The sequence below is a fragment of the Bubalus kerabau genome, chromosome 22 (assembly GCF_029407905.1).
Source record: "Bubalus kerabau isolate K-KA32 ecotype Philippines breed swamp buffalo chromosome 22, PCC_UOA_SB_1v2, whole genome shotgun sequence".
In the NCBI taxonomy this organism is placed as follows: domain Eukaryota; kingdom Metazoa; phylum Chordata; class Mammalia; order Artiodactyla; family Bovidae; genus Bubalus; species Bubalus kerabau.
In genome coordinates this window covers 22,872,291-22,886,335 of record NC_073645.1, presented here as the reverse complement: position 1 = coordinate 22,886,335, position 14,045 = coordinate 22,872,291, and positions in this window count along the sequence as shown.

Here is a 14,045-nt window from a genome sequence, read left to right as displayed (position 1 = left end):
TTTAGCCAGTAAGGTTGTTGTTCAGTTGCTAAGTCGTGTCTGACTTTTTGTGACCCCATGAACTGCAGCACTCCAGGCTCCTCTGTCTTCCACTATCTCTTGGAGTTTGCTCAAATTCATATCCATTGAATCGGTGGTGCTATCAAACCATCTTACCCTCTGCCTCCCCCTTCTCCTTTTGCCTTCAATCTTTCCCAGCATCAGGGTATTTTTCAGTGAGTTGACTTCACATCAGGTGGCCAAAGTATTGGAGCTTCAGCTTCAGCATCAGTCCTTCCAATGAACATTCAAGGTTGATTTCCTTCAGGATTGACTGGTCTGATCTCCTTGCTGTCCAATGGACTCTCAAGAGTCTTCTCTAGTGTCACATTTCAAAAGCATCAATTCTTCTTTGCTCAGCCTTCTTTATGGTCCAGCTCTCACATCCATACATGACTATTGGGAAAACCATAACTTTGACTATACAGACCTTTGTCAGGAAAATTAACATTTCTGCTTTTAAATATGCTGTCTAGGTTTGTCATAGCTGTTCTTCCAAGGAGGAAGTGTTTTTTAATTTTGTGCTGCAGTCACTGTCAGCAGTAATTTTGGAGCCCAGGAAAATAAAATCTGTCACTGCTTCCACTTTTCCCCTTCTGTTCCTATGAGGTGATGGGAAATTCCCATGGAATTCTCCAGGCAAGAATACTGGAGTGGGTTGCCATGCCCTCCTCCAGGGGTTCTTCCTGACCCAGGGGTTGAACCTGTGTCTGTTATGTCTCCTGAATTGGTGGGCAGTTTCTTTACCACTAGCGCCCCCTGGGAAGCCCCCATATAGGCTTAGTAGAGTGTTATACACATAGTAGGGATTCAGAAAATATTTGTTATTATATGAATTAATCAAATGATGCTTTCTGATGGAAACTTACCAAATGTTCACTTCCTCTGTTATTAGCTAGTTCCAAGCTGGTTTTCAGAAATTTCCAATGTGATATATCTGGCTACTTGCCTCTTTCCTTTCCTCTCCTTTTCCCCATCTTCTCCTTTCCCCTCTCCCTGTCCCTGTAAACTTTTTTGGGGGATATCTTCAAACTAAAGCCATTTAGTCAGACCCTTCTTGTTTCTAGATTTTGTTCCTCCTTGCAAATTTCAATTAAAGTTCACTGGAGCTTGCCAAGGGCTGAGAGAAAGACCAGCTTTCCTCTCTTTCTGCCCAGACACCTGCACAGGCCTTTCGCAGTGGGGCTCGCTACAGTGTGATTTACTTGGCAGCTTGGAACCCTCTTCAGGCCACTATCTTTTTATAACTAAATAACTAATGGGACTGAGAACGAGAGAAGAAAAGAGAGAATATGAACCAAGCAAGAAAAAGTGCACAAAAATGAAGATAGTCTGAAGATGTGGGTGGTGGTGCCAGCTCAAGTCTTCACTAGATGTGTGATTTGGGGGAAATCTCTTCTTGGAGTCTCAGATCTTCATTAGAAAAAATTCAAGAGAGAGGGTGATTTCTGTTTTCCCTTCTGGCACTAAAACTCAGTGATTCTTTAACCACTAACCAGAGAGGGCAGAAAGAAACAAATGAAGATCAGATCATTGTGAATTCAGGATGGGAACTCTTATTAGTTGACACATCTTTTGTGACCTTGTTGCTATATTATTCTAACATCAATGTTGTAAGGTCTCTTAATCTTTAATCCTACTTGTTATTCTTTCCTCCATAGTATTACTTCTGGAAACAGAATATCTATAAGAAGAGGGCTCCTCCAGGGTTCACTGTAGGTCTAATTCCTTATGGTTGTTCAACAATTGCTTTTCTCTCTTTTTAAAAAGCTATGTTTAAATACACATAATATCCCCCCAATATTAACCATTTAAAAATGTATAGCTCAGTGATATTAAATATAATCACATGGTTGTGCAGCTATCACCACCCTTTTCATCTTGTAAATCTGAAACTCTATACTTGAAGTGAGGTTAAAGTTGCTTATATATGTCTGACTCTTTGAGACCGGATGGACCATACAGCCCATGGAATTCTCCAGTCCAGAATACTGGAGTGGATAGCCTTTCCCTTCTCCAGGGGATCTTCCTAACCCAGGGATCGAACCCAGGTCTCCTGCATTGCAGGTGGATTCTTTACCAGCTGAGCCACAAGGGAAGCCCAAGAATACTAGAGTGGGTAGCCTATCTCTTATCCAGCCGATCTTCCTGACCCAGGAATTGAACTGGGGTCTCCTGCATTGCAGGCGGGTTCTATACCAATTGAGCTATGAGGGAAGTGAAACTCTATACTTATTAAATATTAACTCCCCATTTTACCTTCCCCCAGTCTCTGGAAACCCCAATTATATATACTTTCCATCATGATGATTTTGACTACTTTAAGTTCTTCATGTAAATGGACTCACACAGTGTTTTTCTTTTTGTAACTGGCTTGATTCACTTAGTATAATGTCCTCAAGATTAATTGAAGCATATTGCAGAATTTGCTTTCTATTTAAGGCCTAATAATTTTCATTTTGCTTATCTATTCATTTATTGATGGACTCCTGGATTGCTTCCATGTTTTAGTGGTTGTGAACTGCCATAAACATGGGCATGGATGTGCAGCTATCTCCTTGAGACTTTGCTTTCAATTCTTTTAGGTATATACCTAGAAGTGAAATTAGGGGTCGTGTGGTAATTTTATTTTTAATTTTTTGAAGAACCCCCACCATTTTTTCCACAGTGGTTGCACTGTGTTACATTCCTACATACAGTAAGCAAGGGTTCCAGTTTTTTCACACCCTCAGCAACACTTGTTTTCTTTATTTTCTTATACTAGAATGGGTGTGAGGTGGTATTTCATTGCAGTTTTGATTTATATTTCCCTAATGATTAGTAATGTTGAGCACTTTTTCATGTGATTATTGGCCTTTTGTATATCTTCTTTAGAGAAATGTCTATTCAAGTTCTTTGCTCATTTTTTAATCAGATTGTTTGTTTAATCAGATTGTTTCATTGCTGCATTTTAGGAGTTCTCTAAATATTCTGAAATCCCTTCTGAGATACATAATTTGCAAATGTTCTCTCCCATTCTATGGGTTGCCGTCTTACTCTGTGGGTAGTATCTCTTAGGGCTTCCCAGGTAGTGCCAGTGGTAAAGAACACACCTGTCAGTGCAGGTTAGATGTAAGAGACAGAGAGGTTTGATCCCTGGGTCAGGAAGACCCTCTGGAAGAGGGCACAGCAACCCATTCCAGTATTCTTGCCTGGAGAATCCCATGGACAGAAGAGCCTGGCAGGCTGCAGTCCTTTGGGTTGCATGGAGTCAGACATGACTGAAGAGACTTAACATGCACACACACAGTATCTCTTATGGTACAAAATTTAAAGCTTTTCATGAAGTGCAGTTTGTGTTTTCATTTGTTGACTGTACTTTTTGGTGTTATATCCAATAATCATTGCTAAATCCTGTGTTTTCTTCTAAGAGTTTCATTGTTTTAGGTCTTACATTTAGGTCTGTTGATCCATTTTGAGTTAATTTTTATGTACAGTGTTAGGTAAGGATCTAATTTCATTCTTTTGGGTGTGGATATTCAGTTTTCCCAACACCATTTGTTGATAAGACTGTCCTTTTCCCATTGATTGAACTTCGTACCCGTATAAAAAATTATCTGACCATATGTATGTGAAGCTTTATTTCTGGGCTCTCTGTTCTATTCCACAGGTCTATATGGTCTTTATTGCCAGTACCACACTTTTTTGATTGAAAGTGAAGTGAAAGTTGCTAAATCACGTCTGACTCTTTGCAACCCCGTGGACTATACAGTTCATGGAACTCTCCAGGTCAGAACACTGGAGTGGGTGGCCTTTCCCTTCTCCAGGGGATCTTCTCAACCCAGGGATCGAACCCAGGTCTCCCACATAGCAGGCAGTTTCCTTACCAGCTGAGCCACAAAGGAAGCCCAAGAGTGCTCAAGTGGGTAGCCTATTCCTTCTGCAATGGATCTTCCTGACCCAGGAATTGAACTGGGGTCTTCTGCATTGCTCTTTTCCAATGAGTCAACTCTTTGCATGAGGTGGCCAAAGTATTGGACTTTGAGCTTTAGCATCAGTCCTTCCAAAGAACACCCAGGACTGATCTCCTTTAGAATGGACTGGTTGGATCTCCTTGCAGTCCAAGGGACTCTCAAGAGTCTTCTCCAACACCACAGTTCAAAAGCATCAATTCTTTGGCACTCAGCCTTCTTCACAGTCCAACTCTCACATCCATACATGACCACAGGAACCTTTGTTGGCAAAGTAATGTCTCTGCTTTTGAATATGCTATCTAGGTTGGTCATAACTTTCCTTCCAAGGAGTAAGCGTCTTTTAATTTCATGGCTGCAGTCACCATCTGCAGTGATTTTGGAGCCCCCCAAAATAAAGTCTGACACTGTTTCCACTGTTTCCTCATCTATTTCCCATGAAGTGATGGGACCAGATGGCATGATCTTTGTCTTCTGAATGTTGAGCTTTAAGCCAACTTTTTCACTCTCCACTTTTACTTTCACCAAGAGGCTTTTTAGTTCCTCTTCACTTTCTGCCATATGGGTGGTGTCATCTGCATATCTGAGGTTATTGATATTTCTCCCGGCAATCTTGATTCCAGCTTGTGTTTCTTCCAGCCCAGCATTTCGCATGATGTACTCTGCATATAAGTTAAATAAGCAGGGTGACAATATACAGCCTTGACGTACTCCTTTTCCTATTTGGAACCAGTCTGTTGTTCCATGTCCAGTTCTAACTGTTGCTTCCTGACCTGCATACAGATTTTTCAAGAGGCAGGTCAGGTGGTCTGATATTCCCAGCTCTTTCAGAATTTTCCACAGTTTATTGTGATCCCCACAATCAAAGGCTTTGGCATAGTCAGTAAAGCAGAAATAGATGTCAGAGTTCCAAAGAATAGCAAGGAGACATAAGAAAATGATCTCAGTGATCAATGCAAAGAAATAGAGGAAAACCATAGAATGGGAGAGACTAGAGATCTCTTCAAGAAAATTAGAGATACCAAGGGAACATTTCATGCAAAGATGGGCACAATAAAGGACACAAATGGTATGGACCTAACAGAAGCAGAAGATATTAAGAAGAGGTGGCAAGAATACACAGAAGGACTATACGAAAAAGATCTTCATGACCCAGTTAACTACGATGGTGTGTCTACATCTTGGAGTCAGACATCTTGCAGTGTGAAGTCAAGTAGGCCTTAGGAAGCATCACTGAACAAAGCTAGTGGAGGTGATGGAATATCAGCTGAGCTATTTCAAATCCTAAAAGATGATGCTATTAAAGTCCTGTACTCAATATGCCAGCAAATTTGGAAAATTCACCAGTGGCCACAGGACTGGAAAAGGTCAGTTTTCATTTCAATCCCAAAGAAAGGCAATGCCAAAGAATTTTCAAACTACCACACAACTGCGCTTATCTTGCATGCTAGCAAAGTATGCTCAAAATTCTCCAAGCCAGGCTTCAACAGTACGTGAACCGTGAACTTCCAGATGTTTGTTGGATTTAGAGAAGGCAGAGGAACCGGAACTCAAATTGCCAACATCAGTTTGATCATCAAAAAAGCAAGAGAGTTCCAGAAAAACATCTACTTCTGCTTTATTGACTGTGCCAAAGCCTTTGACTGTGTAGATCACAACAAACTGTGGAATTCTTAAAGAGATGGGAGTACCAGACCGCTTAACCTGCCTCCTGGGAAACCTGTATGCAGGTTAAGAAGCAACAGTTAGAACCGGACATGCAACAATGAACTGTTCCAAATTGGGAAAGGAGTACGTCAAGGGTGTATATTGTTACCCTGCTTATTTAACTTATATGCAGAGTACATCATGAGAAATGCTGGTCTGGATGAAGCACATGCTGGAATCAAGATTGCCAGGAGAAATATCAGTAACCTCAGATATGCAGATGACACCACCCTTATGGCAGAAAGCAAAGAAGAACCTCTTGATGAAAGTGAAAGAGGAGAGTGAAAAAGTTGGCTTAAAACTCAACATTCAGGAAACTAAGATTATGGCATCTGGTCCCATCAGTTCATGGCAAATAGATGGGGAAACAAGGGAAACAGTGAGAGACTTAATTTTTGGGGGCTCCAAAATCACTGCAGATGGTGACTGCAGCCATGAAATTAAAAGACACTTGCTCCTTGAAAGAAAAGCTATGACAAACCTAGACAGCATGTTAAAAAGCAAAGACATTACTTTGCCATCAAAGGTCCATCTAGTCAAAGCTATGGTTTTTCCATTAGTCATGTATGAATGTGAGAGTTGGACTAAAAAGAAAGCTGAGCGCTGAAGAGTTGATGCTTTTGAACTGTGGTGTTGGAGAAGACTCTTGAAAGTCCCTTGGAGTGCAAGGAGAATCCTAAAGGAAATCAGTCCTGAATATTCATTGGAAGGACTGATGCTGAAGCTGAAACTCCAATCCTTTTGCCACCTGATGTGAAGGACTGACTCTTTGGAAAAGACCTTGATGCTGGGAAAGATTGAAGGCAGGAGGAGAAGGGAACGCCAGAAGATGAAATGGTTGGATGGCATCACTGACTCAATGGACATGAGTTTAAGCAAGCTCCCGGAGTTGTTGAAGAACAGGGAGCCTGGCGTGGTGCAGTCCATGGGGTCGCAAAGAGTCAGACATGACTGAGCGACTGAACTGAACTGAACTTTGGCATTTTATTCTTTCTGGTGCTATTGTAAGTGGAATTGTTTTTGTAATTTCCTTTTCAGATTGTTCATTGTGCATGGAGATGCCATTGATTTTTGTTTGTTGACTTTGTACCCTGCTGCTTTGTTGAATTCATCTATTCTAACAGCTTTATTGTGGAGTCTTTAGGATTTTCTGTATATAAGATGATATTGGGACTTCCCTGGCCTTCCAGTGGTTAAGACTTTATCTTCCAGTGCACGCGGTGCAAGTTGGATCCCTGGTTCAGGAGTTAAGATACCACATGCCTTGAGGCCAAAAAGCCAGGACGAAAGCACAGAACTAATACTGTAACAAATTCAATAATGATTTTAAAATCCACATAAAAATAATCTTAAAAATAATATATATAAAGATTCTAATGTCTGTAGAGATAATTTTACTTCTTTTATTCCTATTTGGATGCTTTCACCCTTATTTTTCTTTCTTAATTGCTTTGACCAGCGCTTCCAGCACTATATTGACTAGAAGTGGTGAAAGTGGGCATTTTTTCTTTGTTCCTGATATTAGAGGAAAAGTTTTCAGTCTTTCACCATTGGTTATGTTTGCTGTGTGCGTTTCATATGTGGCTTTTACTGTATGGAGGTGGTTTCCTATTTCTATTTTATGTAGGTTTTTATCATGAAAGATGTTGAATTTGGTCACATGCATTTTCTGAATCAAGATTATCATGTGTTTTTTTCCTTTAATTTTGCTGATGTGATGAATTATTACATTGATTAATTTTCGTATACTGAACTACCCTTGCACAGCAGGAATTAATCTCACTTTGGCATGGTATATAATCCTTTTAATATGTTACTGAATTGTGTTTGCTAGTATTTTGTTGAGAATTTCTACATTGGTCTTCATAAGGGATATTGATTTGCAGTTTTCTTCTCTTGAAATGTCTTTCTTTGGCTTTGGTGTCAGGGTTATGCTAGTCTCATAGAATGAGGTAGGAAGTGTTTTCTCCTTTTAATTTTTTTGGAAAAGTTTGAGAATGGTATTAGCTTTTCTTTAAGTGTTTGGTTGCATTCACCAGTGACACCATCAGATCTAGGGCTTTTCTTTGTATGGATATTTTTGATTACTGATTTCTTAATTTACTGAGTCTTGGTAGGTTTTGTGTTTCTGGAATTTTTCCATTTCATCTAGGTTATCCAATTTTTTTGTTGCATACAGTTCCTCATAGTATTCTCTTATAATCCTTTTTATTTCTGTAGAATTGGTACTAATGTCCCCACTTTCTAATTTTAGTAATTATTTTCTCCTTTTTTAAAAGTCAATCTAGCTAAAGATTTCTCAATTTTGTTGATATTTTCAAAGTATCAACTTCTTGTTTCATTGATTTGTTTTTCTGTTTTTCTGTTCTAGGTTTCATTTATCTCTAATCTTTTTTTTTTAATATTTATTTATTTTTGGCTGCATTGAGTCTTAGTTGCAGCACACAGGATCTTCACTGCAGTGTGTGGACTCTTTGTTGCAGTGTGCAGGCTTCTCTCTAGCTGTTGTGTGCAGGCTGCAGAGCACAGGCTCAGTAGCTGCGGTGTGCAGGCTCCCAAGTGTGTGGGCTCTGTAGTTGTGGCACATGGGCTTAATTGCCCTGCAGCATGTAGGATCCTAGTTCCATGACTAGGAATCGAGTCCAAGTCTCCTGCATTGGAAGGTGGATTCTTAACCACTGGACCATGAGGGAAGTCCCTCTACTGTAATCTATTTTTTCATTCTGCTGTTTTTGGGTTTAGTTTTTTTCTTTTCCTAGTTCCTTCAAGTTGTAAAGTTAGGTTATTGGCTTGAGATCTTTCTTGGTTTCAAGACTTGTAGCTATAAATTTCCCTCTTAGCACTCCTTTTGCCATGTCTTGTGAGTTTTAGTAAGTTGTGTTTTCATTTTCATTCATTTCTAAGTATTTTCTAATTTCCCTTGTGATTTCTTCTTTGATATATTGGCTTCTTAGAAGTGCAATGTTTAATTCTCAAAATTTTGTGAATTTTCAGTTTTCTTTTTGTTATTGATTTCCAGCTTCATCCTGTTGTGACCAGAGAAGAAACTTTGTATGACATTTATATTTTTAAATCTATTGAGACTTAGTGAAAGTGAAAGTCACTCAGTCATGTCTGACTCTTTGGGACCCCATGGATGTCCATGGAATTCTCCAGGCCAGAATACTGGAGTGGGTAGCCTTTCCCTTCTCCAGGGGATCTTCCCAACCCCGGGATCGAACCCAGGTTTCCTGCATTGCAGGTGGATTGAGATTTATTTGTGGCCTAATCTATGGTTTATCCTGGAAAACATCTCATGAGAAGATGTGTATGTTGAGAAGAATGTGTATGTTGCTGTTTTTGGGTGGAGTATTCTGTATGTCTGTTAGATATGGTTGGTTTATTGTGCTACTTAAGTTCTCTATTTCCTTATTTATCTTTTGTTTGTTTAATTCATTACTGTGAGTGGGATATTGAGATTCTGTCAGTTTTTGCTTCTCATATTTTGTTGGTCTGTCACCAGGTGTGTAAATATTTATAATTGTTATATCTTGTTGGTGAATTGAATCTTTTATGAACATGCAATATCCTTTTTCTTTTATAAACTTTTTGACTTAAAATCTATTTTGTATGATATTAATTTAGCTACTCCTCATCTCTTTTGGTTACTATTTGCATGAAATAAACCTTTTGTGTCTTTGTATCTATAGTGAGTCTTGTATAGACAATGTATAGATGGATCATGTATTTTAAAATCCATTTTGTCAATTTCTGCCTTTTATTTATTTATTTTTAATTTATTTAAAAAATTATTTATTTTAATTGGAGGCTAATTACTTTACAATATTGTAGTGGTTTTTGCCATACATAATTTCTGCCTTTTAATTGAAAAGTTTAATACATTTGTACTTAATTGCTGATAAGGAAGGACCTACTTCTGCCATTTAACTATTTTTTTCCCTATGTGTTATATGTGTTTTTCATTTCTTGATTTTTCCACAGCCTCATATTGTGAAGGAAATGAAAGTATCATGGTTTTAATACTTAAAAGTACTTTTTGAAGTGTACTCATTATATGATTCAGTACCAAGATGAGAAAGACTAGTTTTCAAATGTTAAATAGTCTTTAAGGAAAGTGGAACATTCTTGAAAAAGATGAAGTTATTTAAGAGTTCATTTTAAAACAACCATTAGTTAGATGGCTTTATTTAATATTTATAGATGGCTCTGTGGAGATATAGAATAATAGTAATGGTAATCTCCATTTGTTGAGCAAGGACAAGCACAATGTTAAGTCATTACATTTACAGGACAAAGGAACAATGAACTGATTTCTTATGCGTTTACGAGTGATATTTTTATAATAACAGAAAACAAGTAATATTTATTTTCAAAGTCCTCCCAGTAGATAGCCGAGTCAGTTGGATATTTTTGTGAGTGTTCTCAATAAAACATCTTGTTAAATGTAGTATTCAGTTCAGTTCAGTCAGTTCAGTCACTCAGTCGTTTCCGACTCTTTGCGACTCCATGAATCGCAGCACGCCAAGCCTCCCTGTCTATCACCAATTCCCAGAGTTCACTCAGACTCATGTCCATCGAGTCAGTGATGCCATCTAGCCATCTCATCCTCTGTCGTCCCCTTCTCCTCCTGCCCCCAATCCCTCCCAGCATCAGAGTCTTTTCCAATGAGTCAACTCTTCGCATGAGGTGGCCAAAGTACTGGAGTTTCAGCTTCAGCATCATTCCTTCCAAAGAAATCCTAGGGCTGATCTCCTTCAGAATGGACTGGTTGGATCTCCTTACAGTCCAAGGGACTCTCAAGAGTCTTCTCCAACACCACAGTTCAAAAGCATCAATTCTTCGGCACTCAACTTTCTTCACAGTCCAACGCTCACATCCATACATGACCACTGGAAAAACCATAGCCTTGACTAGACAGACCTTTGTTGGCAAAGTAATGTCTCTGCTTTTGAATATGCTATCTAGGTTGGTCATAACTTTCCTTCCAAGGAGTAAGCGTCTTTTAGTTTCATGGCTGCAATCACCATCTGCAGTGATTTTGGAGCCCCCAAAAATAAAGTCTGACACTGTTTCCCCATCTATTTGCCATGAAGTGATGGGACCAGATGGCATGATCTTTGTTTCCTGAATGTTGAGTTTTAAGCCAACTTTTTCACTCTCCTGTTTCACCTTCATCAAGAGGCTTTTTAGTTCCTCTTCACTTTCTGCCATAAGGGTGGTGTCATCTGCATATCTGAGGTTACTAATATTTCTCCTGGCAATCTTGATTCCAGCTTGTGTTTTTTCCAGCCCAGCGTTTCTCATGATGTACTCTGCATATAAGTTAAATAAGCAGGGTGACAATATACAGCCTTGACGTACTCCTTTTCCTATTTGGAACCAGTCTGTAGTTTGGTGCAAAAGTAATTGTGGTTTTGCATTGTTGAACTTTGCCATTTGATATTGGAATACATTCTAAAATAAATGTACATCATTTTAATTACATTTCTGTTTTTTTTTTTTTTTTTTTTTTGCTAATGACTTATTACTTGCTGTTTATTTTATATTTATTTAGACTGTAGAAGTGATTTTAGACAAAAAGCAAATTCGAGGGATTTTTTTATTCAAGTTCAAAATGCGTCGTAAAGGAGTGGCAACAACTTGGCACATAAACAACACATTTGGCCCAGGAACTGCTAACAAACGTACAGTGCAGTGGTGGTTCAAGAAGTTTTGCAAAGGAGATGAGAGCTTTGAAGGTGAAGAGCATAGTGGCCGACCATTGGAAGTTGACAATGACCAATTGAGAGTAATCATCAAAGCTGATCCTCTTACAACTACATGAGAAGTTGCCAAAGAACTCAACGATGACCATTTTATGGTCATTCGGCATTTGAAGCAAATCGGAAAGGTGAGAAAGCTTGGTAAGTGGGTGCCTCATGAGCTGACCGCAAATCAAAAAAATCATCATTTTGAAGTGTCATCATCTCTTATTCTGTGCAACAACTCTGAACCATTTCTCAATCAAATTGTGATATGCGATGAAAAGTAGATTTTATATGATAACTGGTAACAACCAGCTCAGTGGGTTGGACCTAGAAAAAGCTCTAAAGCATTTCCCAAAGCCAAACTTGCACCAAGAAAAGGTTATAGTCACTATTTGGTGGTCTGATGCCTGTCTGGGGGCTTCCCTGTTGGCTAGATGGTAAAGTATCTGCTTGCAATGCAGGAGACCTGCATTGGGTTGGGAAGATCTCTGGGTTGGGAAGATCCCTGGAGATGGGAATGGCAACCCACTCCAGTACTCTTGCCTGGAGAATTCTATGGACAGAGGAGCCTGGCAGGGTACTGCCCATGGGGTCTCAAAGAGTTGGACACGACTGAGTGACTAATACTTGCCCGTCTGATCCACTACAGCTTTCTAAATCCTAGTGAAACTATTACATTTGAGAACTATATGCAGCAAATCAGTGAGATGCACCAAAAACTGCACCACCTGCAGCAGGCACTGGTCAACAGAATGGACCCCATTCTCCACAACAGCTTTTGACCTCATGTTGCACAACCAGTGCTTTAAAAGTTGAACGAAGTAGGGTTACGAAGTTTTGCCTCATTTTCACCTGATCTCTCGCCAGACTACCTCTTCTTCAAGCATCTTGACAACTTTTGCAGGGAAAATGCTTCCACAACCAGCAGGAGGCAGAAAATGCTTTCCAAGAGTTCACTGAATCCCGAAGCATGGATTTTTATGCCATAGGAATAAACAAACATTTCTTGTTGGGAAAAATGTGTTGACTTGTAGTGGTTCCTATTTTGATTAATAAAGATGTGTTTGAGCCTAGTTATAATGATTTAAAATTCACAGTGAATTTAAAATTTAACCTGTAATTACTTTTTCATCAACCTAATAATTACAAAAGTAACCTCAGTGATAAGTAACTTAGGCTATGTTCTGGGCACTAGTCTAACTTCTTTATTAACTCTTAATTCTTCCAACAACTCATGAGGTAGTTATTTTTTTAATGTGTTAAAATTTTTTAAATCATTTTACAGAGGATAAATTGAGGTACAGAAAGGTTAGCTATATAGTTTTTGTAACATGTTCAGTTCAGTCACTCAGTTGTGCCTGACTCTGTGACTCCATGGACTGCAGCATGCCAGGCTTCCTTGTCTTGTAATACATTAGAGCCTTTTTCTTGTAGCTATATGGTTAAGAGAGAAAACTTTTCTTTACTGTCTTTTTGAGACTTCCTTCTCAAGCAGTTTTGAGGAACTGTAATTTCAAAGCTAAACACTGCAATTCCATTAGAACTGAGAGAAAAGAATCAGAGAACGGAGACCTGAAAATCATAAAACTGTTAGTACAGAAAAGGGCAGAATAGAATTGTAGCAAATACTTATTGAATGAGGGAATGAAATCTCATTTAACAGATAAATTGAGACTCATGGAATTTAAGTGCCCTGTTCAAGTTCTCCGGAGAAGGCAATGGCACCCCACTCCAGTACTCTTGCTTGGAAAAATCCCATGGACAGAGGACCCTGGTAGGCTGCAGTCCATGGGGTCGCTAAGAGTCGGACACAATCGACCGACGTCGCTTTCACTTTTCACTTTCATGCATTGGAGAAGGCAATGGCAACCCACTCCAGTGTTCTTGCCTGGAGAATCCCAGGGACGGGGGAACCTGGTGGGCTGCCGTCTATGGGGTCACACAGAGTCGGACACGACTGAAGTGACTTAGCAGTAGCAGTAGCAGCAGGTCAAGTTCTCAGAGCTATTAAGTGTGGGAGTTTGGATTTGAATCCAGAGCTGGAAGAGTAACAACTGCATCGCTTTTAACATAAGACTGGTATACTTACTGTTATTTATAACACAGGGTGGCAGAAAGACAGGACTGTGTTATTATTGTACATATGCAGGGTAGGTAGTGATGATAGGGACTAGTTCCTAATTTGGCCAGAGTTTCTTTGTTGCTATGCTTCAAATTGTGGCTGTTTCACTGTTCCCCAGAGCCTGGGAAAGGTTAAAGGGAAATGTTGTCATTGTTTGACTGCTGATGAAAAGTGTGAAAGAGCAGTTGAAGTAATTATTAGATAGTTAAGATTTGGGGAATGAATCTCAAATATCTGTTTTGTTCCTTTTCTATATAACAGGGAACATTTGAGTCTCTACTATACTGCAGATGTTAAATAAATAAAGTTGTGTTTTAAAAGATGTGGCATTCATACTCTTGGTGATTTTGCCAAATTTCTCTTTTTGTTCATTTCTTCCATTATTAACCTTATTGAATCCTTCTTCAGATAATCTGGTTCATTCACTACCCCTCTAATAGACTGTTCACTTTCCTTTCTCCGAGCTCTTGCCTAATGGAG